Consider the following 23,029-nt stretch of genomic DNA (forward strand, 5'->3'; position numbering starts at 1 on the left):
CCCCCACCCAGAAAGCTCCAAAGTATCTCTGAGGTTGTGTTTGCTGTATATGAAGCTCTCCGATGACTCTTCCTTTTTATCACACAAAACAAGCCAGGGCCAAAGACCATGGAGGAAGAAACCAGCTTACCACATGATGCAGGGATCTTGCAAGAGCTTCTCCTAGTGAGGGCTCCCTAGAGCCTCACTCCTACACATTCAGTATAGCTTTCTTTAGTCATGAAAGTGATTCCACTACCTAGTCAAACTTTGCTAGCTTGAAATATTTGCCACATGCTCTATTGCAATTGTGGTTTTCATCTTTAAATCATACATCCTTAATCTTCTCCTTGGAAATGTAACAAATTAGCACCATATTTTTGTTTGTTAGTTTTTCCTGAACATGAGCCATACAGTTTATGAACCAATCTAGATAAAATGACCATTTTTAATCCCCAAATCACTCTTTATTTTTAGTGTTTAGTCTCACTGGCTGCTTTTATAATTTAAAATTTTTTAAATATAATCTTTTTTTCTGATTATAAAATTACACCTTATTTACAGAAAACATGGGAAATGGGTATTAAATGTAAAAAATTGTATTTGTAATCTCATTAGTCACAGTTAGGCCTTAACATTTTGGTATACATCTTGTTTCTCTGCTAGTTATTCTATCTGGATGATGACTTTTTTCATTTGATCTTATATAATAAATATTTTCACATTATTTCCATAATTTTTTTTTTTTTTAAGACAGGGTCTCACTCTGTCACCCAGGCTAGAGTGCTGTGGCATGATCATGGCTCACTACACCCTTGAGGTGATCCTCTCACCTCAGCCTGCTGAGTAGCTGAGACCACAGGTGTGCGCCAACACGCCAGCTAATTTTTGTATTATTTGGTAGAGACAGGGTTTTGCCATGTTGCCCAGGTTGGTCTCAAACTCCTGGGCTCAAGCAATCCACCCACCTCAGCCTCCCAAAGTGCTGGGATTACAGGCATGAGCCACTGCACCCAGAACCACAATGTTCTTAACTAACCTTTTATTGTTGGAATTATAAGTAGCATTCCAGTAAACATATTTCTATGTAAACCTTCGGCCAATATCACATTAATTTCTTAGGATAGATTCCTTTAAGTAGAATTACTGGGTCAAAGTGTAGAAACAGTATTAAGGTTCTCAATACATTTTGCCAAATTGCTTTTTCCAAAGGATGCATATCAGTTTGTGCTCCCACCACAGTGAGTGAGACTGGCTGGCTTGCTGTGCCCTCATCCACATCCAGGATAGCTGTGTTTGCCTCTGGGCCTACACAATAGACACCTCCACTGAAACAGGTGGTGTGGCCCAGGTTTGGGAAGGGCTTAGACTGGGAGTCAGGAGACCTGGCCTTGAATTTGGATTCTCCTATTATGTAGCTCTGTGACATCGCAGAAAACCCTTAGCAGCAAGAATAAAAATTGGGAACAGACTACCAAAATAAGGTAATGAACGTGAAAATGCTCTGTAAATGCAAAATGTGAGGACTTATTATGGCAAGGCACCTATCTGTTGCTACTGGTACCTAAATTTCCATGCTAAAATTAGAAACTGGGTTTATAATGTAAATTATAAACAAAAAATAAAATTTTATGGAAATATTGACTTAAGGTTTCCTTCTTAAAAATAAGAGATAGGTGACTTTCTTATTAGCACACTTTCTCCCATCTCTTTCTGAGCTTACCCCAAAAAAATTCTGCAGCATCTGAATCCCAGGTGAGCCTGCCTAACTTTAATATGTGAAATAAAGTTGTATATTGTCTTGGATTATGCAAACTAAGCTGGTAATGAAAAGTGGTTTTTTTTATTTTTTATTTTTGTGTTTTAGAGACAGGGTCTTGCTCTGTCACTCAGGCTGGAGTGCAGCTGCATGATCATGACTCACTGCAGCCTCAACCTCCCCGGCTAACGTCATCCTTCTGCCTCAGCCTCCCGAATAGCTGGGACTACAGGCATGCACCACAAAATCTGGCTAATCTTTTATTTTTTGTAGAGACAGGATCTTATTATGTTGCCCAGGCTGGTCGACAACTCCTGGGCTCAAGCAATCCTCCCACCTTGATCTCCCAAAGTGCTGGGATAACAGGCATGAGCCACTGCACCCAGCCATTAACACGCTTACGGAGGGTGGATTTGAGTCTAATTGGCATTTAGATGGAGGCAATATTAACTCAAGACATTTTTTCTATTTTCACTGTTGCAACTGAATACAAAGCCTTCCCTCGGATCAGGCCACTCCGTTCCTGCCGTTCCAACACAGGATACTCTATCCACATTCTTTCCTGCTTCTCCTCATCCACATGGAGCCATATTTCCTCTAAGGTTTACCAGGACCCACCTTCTCCTGAAGTCTTTCCCAACTACTCCAGTGTGAAAGCTTTACTTTCCAAGAATGCTTACCTGTGAATCCCCTGGCTCGCTCAGGAGTACCCCTGCTCTGTAAGGTCCTTTCATCATTTCATTTCTAGAGTGTAGACATTTCTTCCCCATCTAAGCCGTAAACCATTTGAAGAGAGAGTTTCTTCCTTTGCATTTGAAGCACCGTGTATATTCTTGGCCATAAACTAACTTGCCGTTGAGGCTGACAAAGAAAGAAAGTTTTACCCAGGACCGAGAGTCATTTTCCCAGTAACTCTCACCGGGGAAACTTTCTCTAGACTTTGCCCCTCTTGGCATGAGGGGGTTGGAGGGCAGGTCAGTGCCTCCAGCTACTTTTCTTCTGGGAACTATTTTTCCCTCATTAATTGTGCTGACAGGATTAAGAATAGCTCAAAAGCCAGCGGCAAAGGCTAACGTGGACAATTTTGCTATTTTCTCCTTTTTTTTTCTCACCCAACTCCTCTTGCGTCACCCTCCCACCCCTTGGCTAGATATATATCTTTTTTCTTATTAAACAGCACTGTTTTTAAAAAAAAGAGGCTGCATTTTCATATCTTCATGATTCCTAGAGAAACATTGAAGTTATGAGGGCAATAATGTCTTATTCACATTTTGGAGGGCTGAAACTCAGCTATATTTTAGTGACCCTTCTAGATATGTTCCCATTTCTAGAGGCTTAATTAGGGCATGTGTGATTGCAAGAAACAGAAACCTACCCAAATTATTCAAGTCAAAGAATAGAATCGAGGTTCAGGGAGGTATACCAGTCTTTCCAGCACACTAGGCTTGAAATCTTTCATGATTTCTCAAAGGGAGCCCTGGTTTTAAAAGCATTGAGAAGGACTGTGTTGGACTAAGAAATTGCCCAACAATAGAGAGGTAAGATTCCTTGCTTCCCATCAGGCAACTGGTAAGTTTCAGAGAATCTTTCTAGTTATTGGGAACTATGGGAGGTTGATGATATCTGCTTTCAACTCTAATGGAATATAAAGATTGTAACATGTGTGTCTCCAATTGGGGCATCAGGCCCCAGGCGACGACCCAAAACAACTTTCCTCAGATTTCAGAACACAGTTTCAAAAAGAGCATTTGGCAACTGTCCTGAGAAGAGGTTCTGAGAAAGAGCTCAGCAACCCAGCCAAATATAATCTCCTCCCAAAATTAGGCCAAAGTTGTCAGCAGTTGCTGAGGACTTAAAGGCTAAAGTCAGAGCCCTGACCAATTAATTTGTAAACAAATTCATCACTGGCCTCCTTCGGAAACCACTCCATGGGATTTATCTGCCCTATTGGCAATCATGTCTTCAGAACATACATTAGGGAGAAAAGTTGAAATCTAAGTTTGTGCTCACCACCACCAAAGGAAATGATCCCATGATCCAGAACTTTCAACTACCCATTTGTTTCCATGCCATTTCACATTTCACTTCCATCTTACCTTCTTTTTCATTTTAGAATCATCTGATGGCTAATTTTAAAAAGCTAGCAGGTAAAGCCTCCAACACCAGTCTTTCAGCAGTTTTGGGAATGTTCTAGCTTTGCCCTGGACCCCAAACTCAGTCATGCCAGGCCCCTCCTACCTACCTCCTTTCAAACTAGAATATTCTCAGCTTCCACAAACTCAGTCACAATGAAGCTGAGTCTGTCACTGATGTTGTTAATTGTCAACAAAAGATGTGGTCATAGTTTACCAAGGTTTAGTTCCAATGATGAAATAAATACTATATCTGACTTCAATCTTTTGTAAAAGACCACTTTCAGGGGTTGAGCTAACAGGATATATCTTCCATAAACTTGCTTCACAGGTACCACAGCTGCTGAACTGGAGGAAACAAAAGGGAAATACAGCAGTCTTCTGGACTATCAGAATTTCTCTTTCTGCTAGTATCACATGAGATGAGTCATGTGGAAGGGTGTTGAAAATAATAAAGCACTAAGGAAATGGGAGCCCATAAAAGAAATATAAGGGATATCATGTCACCTATTTCAGGCAGAAGTTGAATAAATACTCTCGTTACCATTTTGAATTCAAAGTTCAAATCAGAGGCTGGGCATAGTGGCTCATGCCTGTAATCCAAACACTTTGGGAGGCCGAGGCGGGCAGATCACACGAGGCCAGGAGTTTGAGCCCAGCCTGGCCAACATGGTGAGACCCTGTCTCTACTAAAAAATATACACATTAGCCCGGCATGGTGGCACATGCCTGTAGTCCCAGCTACTTGGGAGGCTGAGACAGGAAAATCGCTGGAACCTGAGAGATGCAGGTTGCAGTGAGCCGAGATCATGCCACTGCACTCCAGTCTGGGTGACAGAGTGAGTCTCCATCTCAAAAAAAAAAAAAAAAAAACAACCAAGTCCAAATCAAAATCAAGCTAAAATCAGTCTGTGGAAGGGGCAAAAGTATTTTCCAACTGGGCCTTCTGCTTGGCAACATTTCCAGCCTTGGTTACAGTTGGGCTGGGGGCCATGTGACTACCTCTGGCCAAAAGACCATGAGAAAAAGGGCTGATGGACTATGTATCACTTTGGTCCAGAGTATGTAGGAACAGAAATGGGTCCCTCCACACTCGCTCACCTCTGCTTCAGTGATCCTGGAAACCACATATTGAGATGGCACGAACCTGGATTCCTGGGTCACCGGATGCAGAAGTGCCCTCCTACTTAGAATGCAAAATGCAGTATGAAGGCACAAAACAGAGATTTCAATGTTTATTGAATGCCATAGCATAATAAAGCCTATCTTTTAAAGTACATTGACTTTTTCTTTTTAATTAAATTTCTTTAGGAACTTAGTGCTCTTTGGAGATGCTCACGATGAATGGAAGTGATTGTCAATTGTGCAGCTTTTGTACCAGGTCTATACAGTCAATAATCTAAGTAGTCTTAAAAAGTCAGTTCCAAATCAGATAACACTGTACACAGTGAATAAACATCTAACCTAATGGCTCAGTGGATTAAAACAATTGGCTTTGGCACTCAAAGTTCTCATTGTGATCCAGTCATTTATTTTCTCTGAGATCCTAAGTAATTTCATCTCTTTTCTCTGTTTTGGTTTTAAGATGTAGAGAAGGACCTGCCTCAGAGGGTTTTGGTGAGCAATAAAAATAACTATAAAACCACTTTTCCGGCACCAAGTGCTGCATAAATGCTTAATGATTTCCTTTAATGATATCATGGACAGGGGCACCGTACTTTTAAGTGAAATATTTTCATTTGAGTTATAGCATGTAATACTCTAGATGTCAAGGCCTGATGGATGGTTGAAATAAGGATCTTTTGGTTTTTTTCTGGAGTCCAGATAATTTAATCATTTCTCCTTCATCTACAAAAATTACCTAATTAAACACATGCAAGACTCAGATGACTCAGATCTCAGAGTAGGCTAATGATAGTCCATATAAAGAGAGGGGAGTTTGTCGGCTGCCGTGAATGATACAGTCTTAAGGCCATCAGTTTTGTTCATGAATTCTGCTCTGAAGGAAAAACACTCAGTTGGCCTTTTTTTTCTTAACTTACTCTTATTTAGAAAATCATAGCCTTATATTATACAGAGCCCAAATCAGTCTCAAGAGGCAGGCATTTACTTTCCAGTGAAGGTGGGCATTTTGTTCTCTAGACCATGAATGACAGCATTTAGTCAACCGTATCCATGAAGAGGCCCCATTCTTCTCTGTAAAGAATAAGAAGGGAACAGGCAGGGACAATTCTTTGGAGGTAATGGTCTTTGACACTTTTTGTTTCAAAAATGCAGTTATATAACCATTTATTATTTTCTATGTGTATCCTAAAATCAATGAGTTGAGAAGTTCCACCCTACTGGTCCATTTGCAAACCTCTTGCAAATATCAATAGAGAAAACTCTATTCACATAGATGTTCCACCTCTGAATTATTCCAACTCTCAGATGTTAGATGTGGCCCCTCCCCTTCCCACTCATCTTCTCATAACAGCTCCCATTTACCTAATGCTTACCTTATGCCAGACTTTTAACGTGCCATTAACGTGATCTTATGTAGTTCATACCATAGTCCTGTAGGGTAGGAATTTTTTAACCCATTTATCAGATGAGAAAATTATGCGCAGTGAAGTTCCGTAATTTATCCTAAGTCAAACAGCTGTAAGAAGCAGACCCTGAATTCAGACCCAGGCTAGCTGCCTCCCCAGTCTGAGCTATTAACCTCAACACTAATGTGCCTTTTCACCTAGCCTGAGCCCCACATGGTTGAGGAAGGGAATGGGGAAGATGGGGCAAGGAAGGGAAGGGAAGAGAAGGAAACGAAGGTTACTGTGGCTTTTTTTCTTAGAAAGAATGTTTAGAGCTGGAAACAATTGCAGATTTTCCAGCTACTTCTATGGTTTTTAGAGGAAAAAAAAAATACAGATTCTACACAGTATGGTGGGTCCAGAGTCAGTGTCCAAGATTTCCAACTCCCATATATACTCTATCCACCACAGACCTCCCACCTACCTCCACCCCTAATTTTTAAAAATAACTTCTATGAGTGAATTTACATCTTATTAAAAAATACGTAAATAATTCCAATTGTTTTAGTGGCCTAGATAGCAGTGCGTATGAATGGTAAGACCAACCCTTAAATTTCTTCATTGTTCATTTAACTAACATTTCAGAGCATCTACCTTGGGCAGGGCTCTGTGTCAAGGGTCAGCATATAGTGTCCAAATTTTCTGATTGGTCTCTTCCTGCATTGAGGAGTTTCCAGACAAACGAATCTAATGGTTTAATGACACTGACTCTTGGCCAGGCGCGGTGGCTCATGCCTGTAATCCCAGCACTTTGAGAGGCCGAGGCAGGTGGATCACCTGAGGTCAGGAGTTCCAGACCAGCCTGGCCAACATGGTGAAAACCTGTCTCTACTAAAAATACAAAAAATTAGCCGGGCATGGTGAGAGGCACCTGTAATCCCAGCTTCTCTGGAAGCTGAGGCAGGAGAATCACTTGAACCCGGGAAGCTGAGGTTGCCATGAGCCGAGTTCACACCATTACACTCCAGCCTGGGTGACAAGAGCGAAACTCCATCTCAAAAAAAAAAAAAAGAAAGAAATTGACTCTTCTATCATATGCCACCCATCAAGAGGCAAAAAAAGAAAAAGTGAAGGTGATTCGAAATGATTTTTTCAATAATATCCTTTCTATATTCAAATATTTTATCCATTTCTGTAATACCCAAAACGCTTTTAGTTATGCTGAAGGAAAGTGTTTTATTCATTGCAAATTCTTGTTGCACAACAACTATGTACAAGGAAGCTTCTGGGCACATGGGATGCATCCCTGAACAAAATCGACAAAAATTTCTACCCTCATGGAGATTACGTTCTTAACTGATGGAGGCAGGCAGTAAACAATAACCATAATGAGATAGTAAATTATATATTATGTTAAAAGGTAATGTGGGTTAGAGAAAAATGAAATAGCCAAGGGTAAGTGGGATTTGGAGTTCAGAAGGGAAGAGGGACAGGTTGTCAATTTAAATAGGATGGGCAGAGCAGGCCTCACTGAGGATCTGTGAGCACTTTTTCAGATGGAAGAACCTTTCAGCAGGGTGGACAGCTGGTGCCCGGCCCTAAGGTGGGAGCAGAAAGGAGGCCACTGTTGCTGAGCTGAGTGAGCAAAAGGGAAAACAGGAGGAAACGAGTCAGAAAGAGAAGCAGGGAAGTTGGGGCAGGGTGTGCAGATCACGTAGGGCCTGGGAGTCCACTGTAAGAACTCCAGCTTTACTCAGTGTGAAATGGAGAGTGCCTGGAGGCTTGTGGGCAGAGAAGTGATATAACAAGGCTTGGATTTTAAAAGGAGCCCTCAGGTTGCTGTGTTGAGAACATACTTCAGGGGGCAAGAGTAGAGGCCAAGAGACCAACTAGGAGACATTAAAGCATCTGACTGAAGTCCTCCAGGTAAGAGACCACACTAGCCCAGACCAGTGTGGGAGCAAGCGGGTAGGGAAATGGCTGGATTCTGGATACCATGGGTTTTCCTGGCAGATTGGATGGGGGAAACATGACAAAAGAGAAAAGGTCTGGAGGATGCCAAGGTTTTATTCTAAGCAGCTGGAAGGCTGAAGTTGCCATTTACTGAGACAGGGAGAATGTGGGTGCAGCTAATTTGCAGTGCTGAATTCAGGAGTTCGGGTGTGGTCAGGTTTAATTTGAGATGTCTAATTAGCCCTTGAAGTGGAGGGGTTGAGTAGGTAGAGACGTGGGCCTGGAGGCTAGGAGGGGGGCCTGAACTGCAGGTGTGAATTTGGGAGGTAGCTCCCTCTGAAAGCCATGAGGCTGAACAAAACCACAATGGGGCTTGTGATGTCTGGCAAAAGCTGGTGAAAACCAACTGCTCATTCAATTGGAGAATTTCATTTTCCCAAACAAGTGAAATGACTAAGAACAAAAGATCGTTTGACAATTACAGTCATCCCTCAGAATCTGTAGAGGTTCCAGGATGCCCAACGATACCAAAATCCATGGATGCTCAAGTCCCTGATATAAATGGTGTAGTATTGGCATGTCACCTACACACACACTCGTGTACACTTTAAATAAACTCTACATTACTTATATTACTTAATACAAGACCTAGATTTCACTTCATTCACATAGATTAAAGGTAGTACTCGGTGTGGGCCAAATACACGTTTTGCTTTTTGGAATTCTATGGATTTTTTTTCTGAATATTTTCAATCCACAGATTGTGGATTTGGTTGAGTTCAGAGATGCAGAACCATGGATACAGAGGGACAACCACATTTATTTTTAAAGGACCACAGAAAGAAAAAAAATCAGGGTAGAAACTTCCATTTTTAAATTAATTTTTCTCTATCACAGTTATAGCTTTTGACCAGAGGCCGCAGGCCTCTGTACAGAAAATTCACAAATGTTTGGGTAAAAAGCAAGAATGGAATTTCTCATGTGCATGAAAATATGCACACAGACAAAACCAGAAGGTGCAGCAGAAACCCAGAGGCCACGCTCTTTATTCCCGCCCCTGGGAGAGTAGTTCATGCCCACAGAGCTGGCCCGGCCTCCAGCAGCCCTGGACGTAAGGACAGAGGGAGATACAGGGCTCCTCGGTGAAAGAGACTCCCAGGTATTCCTTATGTAAGCTCAATTGCACTGGCAGATATTTACATAAAAATGGCTATCCTTTTGGAATCTACCATCTTTACCATCAGGAATTGGGAGGCAGAGGCCCTCCTGCTACTATAATCTCAAAATTGTACAAACGTTTGATTTGTGAGGTTACCAGTGCTGTGTCTTTCATTACTTTATTCTTTCAATGAGTAGCTATGGAAAGCCATTGCAGCTCCATCCACACACAAAGTGGGCAGTGAGCCTGCCCTGCCAAGAAGCAGCTGCTGTCTGTTTTGGGGAAGGCTCCCGCATCTTTGCTCAGCAGGGAGTCCCCTTCTCTCTTTTGCCTCCCACTGGCCACCTCTGCAACCTGCTCACACAACCAATTGAAACTTTCTGGCAAGACATGAAATGTGCTCTCAGGAACTCGCTCTGTTGCTGCAGTTGGGGACAGCTACTGTATGCATTTGCTTCATCCCCCCGAGTCACAGGCACTGCAGTGTGAAGGATGCTGCGCTGCACGGCCACGCAATTAGATCCCCATGGTCTTCAACTTTGCACCCTTCCTCAGCGGGCACTTGGCTGCTTCCTTCCCTCCACAGTGCTTCAGTTGCTAAGTATCAGAATGATTTCTCCTTTTTTAGCCAAATCACACAAGCCTAGGTGTGTAAGACTCAAAAATACAGATATTGTCTGACAGTGAACCAATCTCTTCTTGCTTCCAGACTTGAAATTCCCCCATAAGTATAGATAGGAGACCCATGTGTCCTACACTTCCACAAGCCAGTCCTCTCTTTCTAAGCAGTTCTCCAAGAAAATTCTAATTCTGCTGGCATCAATGCGGCTGCTGTTATTGCTCATAAAGCTATCCATGGGACTCTGTGGCAGGCGCCTTTACTAAGCTCTGTAATTAATTCTTGGAAAGCCATAGAAGGAGCTTGTTCAGAGCACTGTTAAATCAAAAGCAGGCTTCCTGTTGGCCTGCTCAGATGGAGCTCTGGTATGTTAAAACAGATCATGAACCAGGCTGAATAAATCGAACAATCATTCATTCCTCCAGCAGTAGAATCTATGTGCCACCCAAGATATGAATAACATGTGTGGGCCATACACAGATGCAGAGGTCACTGCTCCCCAGACACATGGAGAGACCATGGAACATGAACTTTAACTATTGGCCAAGCACTGGTTTGCTGTATGTGATTTTCTTTAACTCATTTGTTGGCTTGATTGTTTGGTCATGGACTCTGAGGTTGTTCCGATAAAAACATTTCAGGAAGATGTGTGGGTGTGACATGTGTCATGTAGCCAGAGGCAGACAAGTCAAGCTGGTTGGTGGGCCCTGGTTTATATGCATGAGCTCTGATTGGATAATAATAATAGTAAAAGCTGCAATTTATTGAGTGCCAGCTGTGTTTCAGCAGTGTTTGACCTTTTTGCATACATTCTCCCAAGAGCTCTAAAAGGACAGAGTGATTGTCTCTATTGTACAGATTGAAGCCCACTGTTATGTTTGGTTGTTAAAATGCTTACACTATATTATAATGTTGTCATGTGCCACAAATGGCTTCATGAGAATGCAGTAGACTACAACTTTCTTTCTCTGTGCCTAAATAAAACTGCTTCCACAAAAGAATGGTGTCTTATACACATTAAAGGCTAAATAAATGTGCTTATTGACTCAGTGAAACTCACACTTATTCACTCATTTTAAAAGAAGATATGCCATTTCCCTATATAGCAGAACTGGGGGTAATTTTGCCCACCACCAGCTCCCCGCAAGACATTTGGCAATGTCTGGAGTCATTTTTCATTATCACAACTTGGGGAGTTTTTGCTACTGCCATCTAGTCAGTAAAACCAAGGATGCTGCTAAACATTCTGTAATGTCCAGGACAGCTCTCCTACCCAACCCCCAAAAAAAGTACACAGCTCAAAATGCCAGTGGTGGTGATCTTGAGAAATCCTGATCTATACAGACAAGGTCAACCAATAGATCATCATTTGTTTATTGATATTTACATCATAAAACATCAAATTAATAAAAGAAAATGGTTAATCCCATAGCAGCTGATAGTAAACTGCATACTAGAACTAGCCAAAGATATGTTATTTACATTGCAAAATCCAGAAGAAAATTTTGCACTAAGACTAATACCACATACCTTAGGTTGAGAGATTTCTGACAAAGATTGAGACGCCAAGCCCAATCTTGTGTATGGGAATTACTTTTGAGCTATCACATGAAAGGAAAATGTAGTCAATATGCTGGTATAAAAATTGGCTGCCCCCTAAGGCCTGGAACTTTACCACAGGGAGAGCTCCCCAGCACAGAGCACACATGGAGGTTCTACAGAGGCTAAGTCCTATGCAAGATAAGACTGCATTTTTAAAACATATGAGGTAGGCAATGCCAAGAAAGACACTCTATAGCCTCAACAAACTGGAAAATTCATACCTAAGGAACTAAAGCTAAAAGAACAATGTCTGTAACTTTAAAAAAATTAAATAAGTATTTTAAAGCGTTTACAGAGATAAAAAGTTATATTATAAAAATAACGTGGTATTATGAAATCAGAACAGGTAGATTTGAAAAACAAAGATTCTACCATTTAAGAATAGTCATTGAAAGAATAAATTCAATAGATGAGTTAAAATAGCAGGTCAGATCATATTAAAGATAAACTTAGTGAATTAGGAGAGAATCTGAAGAAATTACCTTGAGTATAGCCCAGAGAGATGAAGACATCAAAAATATAAAACAAAAATTAAAAGACATGAAGGATAGATTAAATAACTGTATTTGTTAACTATCAGAACACAAAGATTCTCAGATTTGATTTAAAACCAAAATTTGGCCATGTGCTATTTATAAGAAAGATACTCCTAAAATGATCCAGAAAGGCTGAAACAAAAAGAACGAAAAAAGAAATCCTAGGCAAATAATAATCAACAGAAAACTAGTGTGGAATATTAATATTAATAAAAATATAATTCAAGGTGAAAATAAATGGGAATGGAGAGACATTACTGATAGGAGCAACCCATCACAAAAAAATTCTACCAACAATTACTTTTATTTACTTAATAAATGTACTTGAAATATATAAAATGAAAATAGAGTTACCAGGAGAAATTGACAAAACTACAGTAGGACTGGGAGATTCTAATATGCTTCTCTTAAAATCTGAGTGATTAAGCAGCCAGAAGCTGTGTAAAGAGTAAATGATATGGGCCAGGCATGGTGGCTCACGCCTGTAATCCCAGCACTTTGGGAGGCCGAGGTGGATGGATCACCTGAGGTCAGGAGATCCAGACCAGTCTGGCCAACATGGCGAAACCCCGTTTCTACTAAATGTACAAAAATTAGGCAGGCGTGGTGGCACATGCCTGTAATCCCAGCTACTCAGGCAGCTGAGGCAGGAGAATCGCTTGAACCTGGGAGGTGGAGGTTGCACTGAGCCAAGATCACACCACTGCACTGCAGCCTGGGTGACAAGAGCAAGACTCCATCTCAAAAACAAAAAAACAAAAAACAAAACAAAAAAAACCAGAATCAATCATATGAATAACACTATTGACAGGCTTAGTCTATACACACACACGTATAAATATTTGTGGGTATACATATATTTCATATATATATGTATATACACATGCATATAATGTGTGCATACATATAAAAATGATGGTCTATAGATTTTATACATATACACACATATGTAGCTTGTTATATAATATATAATATCATATGTATGTTTTACAGAGATAGAATCAGGTACCAAAAAATTCCACTCATGAGGAATTTACATTTATAAAATATGAACCTTTCCCAAATCAGAAGGAAATTTTAACCAGTTCCAAAGAACTGATTATCATACAGACTATGTTCTCCATTCACAGTAATATAAAAATTATAATCCAACAGTATAAATGAGAGCAAAAAATTTTTTAATTTTTTGGAAATGAAAAAATACACATATAAATAATTCATGGATTAAGAAACTCATACTATTTTATTAATTGTTTTTGTCACTTAATCTATCTTAAACATTTCTCTTATATCTTTAAAAACTGTTCTACAATGTAACTTTTAGAGTAGCATGATATTCCAACATATGGATGTCATATAATTTATTTAACCAGTTCCTTATTTGGGCACATTTATATTATTCCCAACTTTTTGCTATTATCATAATGCTATAATAAAGATGAGGCCAGGTGCAGTGGCTCACACCTGTAATCCCTGCACCTTAGGAGGCCAAGGAAGGTGGATCACTTGAGGTCAGGAGTTCGAGACCAGCCTGGCCAACATGGTGAAACCGCATCTCTACTAAAAATACAAAAATTATCCGGGCATGATGGCAGGTGCCTGTAATCCCAGCTACTCAACAGGCTGAGGTGGGAGCATGGCTTGAACCTGGGAGGCAGAGGTTACAGTGAGCCGAGATCATGCAACTGCACTCCAGCCTGGGTGACAGAGACAGACTCTGTCTCACAAAAAAAGAAAGAAGTAATATTTTTACTTCATCGTACACAAATGTATTTTACATCATTAAGTTCTTTCTGTTTCTTAATTAGAATGTTCCCAATTGGAAAACAGTTGTACAATACTTCATTCTAAAGGAAGAAGAGCCATAAAAAGAGAAAAAAAATAAGAAGAAACCCTGCATTTTAGATCTTCCTAGAAATAGCAAGTTGCTCCAGGAAAAGACCAAACCAGGTGATAAAGGTTTGTGTCACCATTTCAAAAAGAATAAAGAAAAGGGCAGTACAGACACTGCGTTATCAGACGCCACCATTATAATTTGTGGATCTCACACATCAATATGTAAATAACAGAGGCCAAGCTATTTCCTCCGCAGGTTGCCTCTAAATTGAAGTAAAAACTGTATTACTAAAGCCAGGCAAGCTAGAACAACACAGATTATAAGTCAAACAATGATATGAGTTCATTTAACACTGAGAAAACAAGCGTTTCTAGATAACTACATATCATGCAAGACAAACAATTCTAGAAACGGGAAATAAATGGGTGAGGCAAAATGAAAAGGAAGAAAATTGGATGAAATTCATCAGGACTAAAAATATTGGCAGTTTCAGGGTAGAGGTATTAGCTGAGCAATAAGGTGAGAGAAATTGCCACAAGTCTACATTGCCTGCACTCGGAGGGAGGCCACAGGGAGTGCCTGTTAAGAGCTCTGACTGGCTTCAAACTGCCTTGGCTGGATTTTGGTGGTAGCAGTGGGTGGCCTTGGCCAAATTTTCCAAGCCCTGATTTTCTTATCACTAAGGTAGCCAGCTTCTACCTCATAAGGATGTTATGAGGATGAAATGCAAAAAAACCAAAGTAAATAAGGGGCCTAGCCCAGTGTCTAGTACATTTGTATGTGCTCATTAATCGTTAGCAATAGTAAGTGAACTTCAAAAGATTAAGAAAAGCCAGATGGCCAGTTGAGAAACAGGAACAGGAATTAGATATTGTTACTAATCCTCTGTGATAAACTCTGTAGTTCATGTTAACACACACACACAAAAAAAAACACACACAAAAATTTGCTTCTATGAACCATTTTTAAAAGGCTCTAGGCCAGGCGTGGTGGCTCATGCTTATAATCCCAGCACTCTGGGAGGCCGAGGCGGGCAGGTGGCTTGAGCCTAGGAGTTCAAGACCAGCCTGGGCAACATGGTGAAAACCCATCTCTACAAAAAATACAAAAATTAGCCGGGCATGGTGGTGTGCACCTGTGGTCCCAGCTACTTGGGAGGCTGAGGTGAGAGAATCACCTGAGCCCAGGAGGTCTGGGCTACAGTGACCTGTGAGGATGCCACTGCACGCCAGCCTGGGTGACAGAGAGAGACCTTGTCTCAAAATAATAATAATAATAATAAATAAGATAAAGTGCTCTAAATTTTAAATGTAATGTGTTATAAAATCGGTGTGCAAGTTTCCAGTATAGAGTCTAGTTACTGAAACAGATATTTAATTTATCATGACAAGACATATTGCCAAACTGAGACTATTGGCCATGGCTGTGTGTCCACTGGCAACTTTAAGGGATGTGAGATCAGGCTGCCTGGGCATCCAGTTATGCTGTCTCTGATTGGAGGTGAACTGCATTCTTTCGAGTGGTGAGCATATAGACCTACTCTCCATGATTTGGCAGAAAATAATAAAATTTGATTTATATTTGTCAAATGTATTCCCTTGATAATGGCTGGACACCAAAATATCGTTTTCTGAGTTTTCTTTTCAAGAATTTGGCTTTGGAATATGGAAATTCCCATGATTGAGAGTCCACTTAGCAAGAACTAATGAGCCCTGAATAATGATCACCCTCCGAGAGTTCCCCTCCACCATGTTCATAAAACCCCTCCAGTTGGCGATGGCTTCCACTGCCTTTTAGTCAGAATTCAGCCTGTCTTTATGGACCTTTTTTGACTTCATAATTTCTCCAGGTTGTATTTTTAAAAGTCTTATTCACCTACAAAATGAACCAACAGATAAGCATCTTTTCCTTTTCAAAAGCAAGTCTGGTCTCTTTGTTCACAAATTCCAAATATACTAGTCCTAGAAATTATGCATGGGCAAGATTTGTACTTTCAGAGAATTTTACTTTCAAACAAGGTGAACTGTCAAACTGTGAATGCAGCTTGTGGAGTGAATGTCTCCCCGAGAAGGAGGCTCCTTTCCTTGAGGGGAAGGGAAGTGGCTGGTCTGGGGCTTTCTCATTGGCCCCTGGGTGCGGTTTTGCACCTCTGGTTAGAGGCTGGCCGCTTTGTCTTGTCAGAGAGACGTATCATCTGTTTTAATGCTGACCTGTAATGTTTTATTCACATTGTAAATCTTTTATCGCCTGTGACTCCTGTGAGATTTCCCCTTTTGTTACTATTTTTTTTCTTATTGGTATTGATTCTCAATTTTGCCAAAGGGTTAGGAAACCTACTGCCCTGTTGGCACGATTGCAAAGAATCTGACTGCTGTTTTCCTCCCCACAAAAGAAGTATCTGTAGCCATTTAATTACGTAGTTTATTTTTAAAGCAAGAATGAAAGAACCAGGGATCATCTTTCACTTAAATTCAGCTTAGCATGTTCTCAGAACATTAAACATTCTCAGTTCTTTCAGTTATTGAAACGGGTGTCCTTGTCTGAAAGCAAATGAGTGCATTTGGTTTTACCCAGTCTAATGTCACAGATTTTATTGTATGCTGTTTTCTTTTGTCAGCTAGAAATAGAGTCCATAACCTCAAACACTGTCAAAAAGAAATAAATATACTCCGTGGGAAAAATAATAACTCTTAGACATTTCAGCTGCAGAATAAATCCCTTCCGTCGGACACAGCCTGCATATAATGGGAACCCCAAACTGCCTTGAATGCCCTAACGGAAGCTGCTCCTGCATTTATAGAGAATACTAAGGTGTTCCCTGGCAATTGAATGTTAGTACAATAGAAAAGTGTTATTCATAGGTAACAACAAAAAAGGGTCGGCAGGGATATGTCTAACAATTCATGTTGTCACAGGCCAAAATAAGCGTATGTATCCAGAGAGAGCTGACCATTTAGATTAGAGAGAGATGTTTCTTCAAAGGAGAAGACCTGTTCTGGGTCATTCTGAGGTCCAGAGCTCATGGTGCTCTCTGCTCCACAAACACCTTCCATTCGCCCTCCTCCCTGCCATCTGTGGACTTCCACCGCCATCAGGAGCTTCCAACTTTCTAGAAGTCTGAAGCTTTAATACTCCAGTTTTCTGCATGGTACTGCAGCCAATCTCAAAGGATTCTTCAGTGGAGGGAACTGGAGGGAGGAAACCTGCAGGAAAGAAGCTGAATCCTGCTGAAGAGGAAGAGGTTGCTTTCTGTACATGGAAAGGAAATTGCTGATCCAGTCTTTCACTGTTCAATTCCACCCCAAGAAATAGACTCAGATCTTGGGCTCTCTGGGAACGGTGGAAGTTTCACAGTGTGGCCTACGGCTCCCCACTCCTTCTGGGTCTCCTTCAAACACATACCCACCCTCCCCATTCTACAGTGTTGCAGTGGAGAAGTGGAGAGTTATTTGGCCTGTGACAGGGAGCTGACTCAGATGCCCACTCCACATCTTCAGCACTACCTGGATGGCAGAAAACACCAGGGCACCCCTACTTTGGGTCAACACCAACTGCTCTGCCAGCCTGAAGAAGCTCTGGCCCTTCCATTAAGGGAAAAGGGTGGGTTCTTGAATTTATAGTGGAGCCACACAAATCTGGACTGCACTAGAAAAACAAGCAAGAATGTCTCTACCCATGTCTACCAGACAGATGTGGCTCCAAATGTGTCAATCAAAGCCACAGAAGTGCTGGGGTAGAGGCATTATGATGCCTTCAAGCTGCTTAGTCAGAAGTGATGCTCTCCTGGGTTTTGCAAATTTTTTGTAACTTAACTGCCCTGAAGCCGCAGCAGCTTAACTGAAGGTTAACATTAATGCTGAGCCCGGGAGACCTGTTAGGCTTCACCTGCCCACCGAAGGACCTCATATCCTCCCGTCTCCACGGTTATTTCTGGAAATCTATTATGAGTGCCACATTTGCTAGAAACAAATCCAACTGCGTTCTCCAGGGTGTGGCCTCCTTGCAGGAGCCTGTGAGCCCCCAGAGAGAGGCGTCACATCTTGGTCTCAGCTGCTGTGGCCCTGATAAGAACACTCTCTCTGCCATGCTATCGGGCATGACAGGCATCACCATCACTCTTCAGTCCACCAGACGCTGAGATACTAGCCCTGCTTTCCTTGCGGAAACCGAGAGATGCCCACTTCTCCCACTTAGGACTTACCCCTTGCAAAGATCCACATTGAGAAACAACCCCTTTCACGTCTTCCTGCACCCACTCTCTCTATACAAGTCTCTGAAGCCCCGGGACTTTAGTGAGGATGGGAGTGGCCTGGGAGCTCGTTAGAAAGGGAGATCCCTACATCCCACCCCTAGAGATCCTGATTCAGTAGTTTTGATGAAGGGCCAGGGAATCTGCTTTGAAACGAGTTCCTAGATGATTCTGAAGCAGGTAGTCTGGATGACACCTTGAAAAAAGTGGGAAGAGACCACATAATGAGGAGTAACACACATTCGGTTTTATAAAGAGAGGAGCCAGAGAACATTTGGGGAAACTCCATAATAAACAATGTGGCCAGTAAAAATGGCTATTACATACAGGGCTAAGAGAATACGAAAAACATGTAAAACATTAGAATAGCAATAGGTTGTGAGGAATCACAATCTAGGGACTGCACAGGAAATCAACACTACACCACCCCTCTTAGCCTCTTTCCACCCAAAGATACGGGCTCCAGGAAAGAATCCCCCAGCTACCTTTTCCCATTCACCATGTTCTTAATTGACCAAGCTGCCCAAATACGGCAAGCAGAAAAGTAATATCCACTGGGATGCTCCATCCTATGAAGGGGGAAATAACCAGTTTAATACCAAGCAGTTCGGACCTGGCATTTCTATACGTCTTTTCACCTTGCGCTAAAACCTTAGCTATTTGTGCCGCTAGCCCTCCACGGCCACACCCTCATCCCACGCTCCTCTTCCTGGCACTCTTCAATCTATCTTGTCCACTCCTAGAGTAAAGAATGGGCTTGAGAAAACAGGCCTGAGAGAAGGAAAAAAGGAGTGGGTTTGGGAGGATTTGCGTTATTCCAAATCCCAGAGTAGATTAAATGTATTGAAGTCATTTTTTATCTCTATCAGTCCCGAACGAGTACAGTGATGCACAGCTCTCCTCCACTCCTCTTGCTTTGTGATGGGCATTGTAATTGACCCCCCAACAGCCACTCACCCCCATGATTGGCTGAGGCCAATCAGCCCATGGGACCTGTCTGGTCTCTGTCCAAACTGTGTCCAACGCCCAGCCCCAGTAGAAATATAATGCAAGCCACATATGCAATTTAAAATTTTCTAGTAGCCACATTTTTAAAAGTACAAAGAAACAGGTAAAATTAATTTTAGAAATATATTTAGGTAATTCAATACCATATACCCAAAATGTTATGTAAACACAGAATCAATAAAAAAATTATTGAGATATTTTACATTCCTTTTTTCATACTAAGTCTTCAAAATTTAGTTGTGTTGTTTATACTTACAGAACACCTCAATTTGGAATAGGCACATTTCAAGTCCTTGATAACCACATACGGCCATAACTGACAGTGTAGGACTTTAATTCTATGTTTTAGAGTGAGGAAAAGAGCATTCTTTCTTTTCCCCCTCTTTTTTTAAGCTATGAATGAGGAAGCATATTGCTCCACAGCTGCTTACAGCCATCTTATGACCATGAAGTGATCCAGACTGGATCCTGGGTCCTTGATCACATAACTAAGCTTTGCTACTCCAGAGTCTGCTTGCCTCTGAACTCCCAGTGATAAGACATGAATCATTTCTCTATAGTTTAAGCCATTTTGAGTCTGACTTTCTGTTAAACGCATCAGAAAATGTGCTAATCTACATAGCCCTCCCATCCATATTGTAGCCACAAAGAAGTATTTCCAGCCCTTGTGATGAGTTTGCTTGTTATATCAAATAAGTAGACACCAGCCAAACACGTTTCTCACCCAGGCTACAAATTGAGAGAACCAGTGAAACTCTAAGTCTCCTATTTCCTTGAACAGTTACTACTGTCTTCACCTTTGTTTGAATCCTACGGCAGTGGATCTACTCTTAATGAAGTTAAGGCAGTACTTTATATTAGATATTTTAGAAGCAAAAGAGTAGAGTGATTTCCTTTAAGTACTGTGTTTCAAACAAAATGATTAGGTCTTGGATATAGACCTAATCACAATAAAACAAAATTATTTGAGTCCAAATACAAAATACTGATTGTATTTTGCAGTAGGCAAGTATCTAATGAGGGTCCCTTACCTGGAGTGGAATGTTGCCAACTGCTCACTGATTCTTCCTGTAAAGTTACCAGGATAAATGCATGTAGATGGCCCTATTTAGAAAGCTCTAAAGCACTTACATTAAAAACGAGGAAAGATCTCAAATCAACAACCCAAATTTACACCCTAAGGAACTAGATAAAGGACTAACCTCAAAGTTAGCAGAAGGAAGATAATAATAAAGATTAGAGCAGAGATAAACAAAATAAAGAATAGAAAGCCAGTATAGAAAATCAACAAAACCAAGAGTTGGTGCTTTGAAAAATTCAACAAAATTGACAAAGCTTTAGCTAGATTGACTAAGAAAAAAAGGAAGTAATATTCATAACCAAAATCAGAAATGAAAGAGTGAACATTATAACTGATTTTACAGAAATAAAAAGAATTATAAGAGAGTACTACAAACAATTGTGCAGCAACAAATTGGATAACTTATACGAAATGAATAAATTCCCAGAAGTACACAACTTATTGTACCGAATCAGGAAGGAACAGAAATTCTCTGTTTCTGAATCATGAAGAAACAGAAAATCTCAATAAACCCATAACTACTAGGGCAATTGAATGAGTAATGAAAAACCTCCCAACAAAGAAAAGCCCAGGCCCAGATGGCTTCACTGAGGAATTTCTACCAAATATTTAAAAAAGAAGTAACACCGGTCATTCTAAACTCTTCCAAAAAAATTGAATAGGGGAGAAAACATCCAAACTCATTCTATGAGGCCAGTATTACCTTGATACCAAAGCTAAACAAAGACACTCCAAAACAAAAACAAAAAACAAAAACGAAAAAAACTGCAAACCATTACCCCTAATAAACATTGGTACAAACAAATCTTCAACAAAATACCAGCAAACAGAATTCAATAGCACATAAAAGGATTATACTAACATGGCTATATGGGATTTATTCCTGCAATGCAAGGATGGCTCAATGTATAAAAGTCAATCAATATAATATATCGCATTAACAGAATAAAGTAAAAAGAAAAACCTCTATCTCAATTGATGCAGTAAAAGCATTTGACACATTTCAACACTTTTTAATGATAGAAACAGTCAACCAACTACAAATAAAAAATAACTACCTCAACATAATAAAAACCACATATGAAAATCGCATAGCTAAAATTGTACTCAATGGTGAAAGACTGAAGCTCTTTCTCTAAGATCAGAAAGAAGACAAGGATGCCCACTATTGTCACTTCTATTCTATACTGGAAGTCTTAGCCAGAAAAATTAGGCAAGAAAAAATATATAAGTAAAAAGCATCTAAATTAGAAAGGAAGAAGTGAAGTTAACTCTGTTTATAGATGACATAATCTGATATTTAGAAAACCCTAAAGATTCCACCAAAAGAGTCAGTTAGAAAAGTGAAGTTTTAGGATACAAAATCAACGAACAAAACTCAGCTAGATTTCTATACACTAACAATGAACAATTAGAAAAGGAAATTAAGAAAATAATTCCATTTATGATAGTATCAAAAAGAATAAAATACTTAGGAATAAGCTTATCCAAGGAGGCAAAATACTTGTACACTGAAAACTACAAAACATTGCTGAAAGAAGACACCAATGAATGGAAAGGCATCCTGCGTTCACAGATTAGAAGAGTTAACACTATTAAGATATCAGTACTATTAAAAGTAATCTATAGATTCAATACAATCCCTATCAAAATCCTAATGACTTTTTTTTTAGAAATAGAAAAATCCCTCCTAAAATTTATATGGAATTTCAAGGGACACCAAATAGCCAAAACAATTTTGAAAATGAAGAACAAAGTTGGAGTTCTCACACTTCCTGATTTCAAAACATAATACACACCTATAGTAATAACAACTATATTATGAGTGAGGTATTGGTATAATGACAGACATATAGACCAATGGAATAAGATAAACGGCCCAAAAATAAACCTTCACATATATAGTGGAATGATTTTTGACAAGAGCCCCAAGAACATTCAATGGGAAAAGGGAAGTCTTTTCAACAAACAGTGTTGGTAAAACTGGATACTCACATGCAAAAGAATCAAGTTGGACTCTTACCTTATACCATGAACAAAAATTAACTAAAAATGGATCAAAGACCTAAATTTAAGAACTAAAACTATAAAACTCTTAGAATAAAACACAGGGAAGAAGCATGATGACATTGGATTTGTCAATGATTTCTTGAATATGATGCAAAAAACACAGGCAAAAAAAGAAAATAATAGATAAATCAAACTCCATCAAATTAAAAAACTTCTGTGTATTAAATGATAGAATCAAAAGAGTGAAAAGACACCACAGGGAATGGGAAAAAAATATTTGCAAATCATACATCTGATAAAGGGCTAATATTCTGAATACATAAAGAACTCCTACAACTCACAACTCAACAACAAGAAGCCCAACAACCTCATTTAAAAATGAGTGAGGGACTTGAATAGATATTTCTCCAAAGAAGATATACAAATGGCCGATAAACAATGAAAAGATGCTCAACATCACTAATTGCTAGTGATGTTTGTATCTTCCCAAAACTCATACGTTAAAATTTGAATCCCCAAGGTAATTATATTAGGAGGTGGGCCTTTTGGGGGAGCCCATTAGGTCATGAAGGCAGAGCCCTAATGAATAAAATCA

The sequence above is a fragment of the Pan paniscus genome, chromosome 6, assembly GCF_029289425.2.
Source record: "Pan paniscus chromosome 6, NHGRI_mPanPan1-v2.0_pri, whole genome shotgun sequence".
Lineage (NCBI taxonomy): Eukaryota > Metazoa > Chordata > Mammalia > Primates > Hominidae > Pan > Pan paniscus.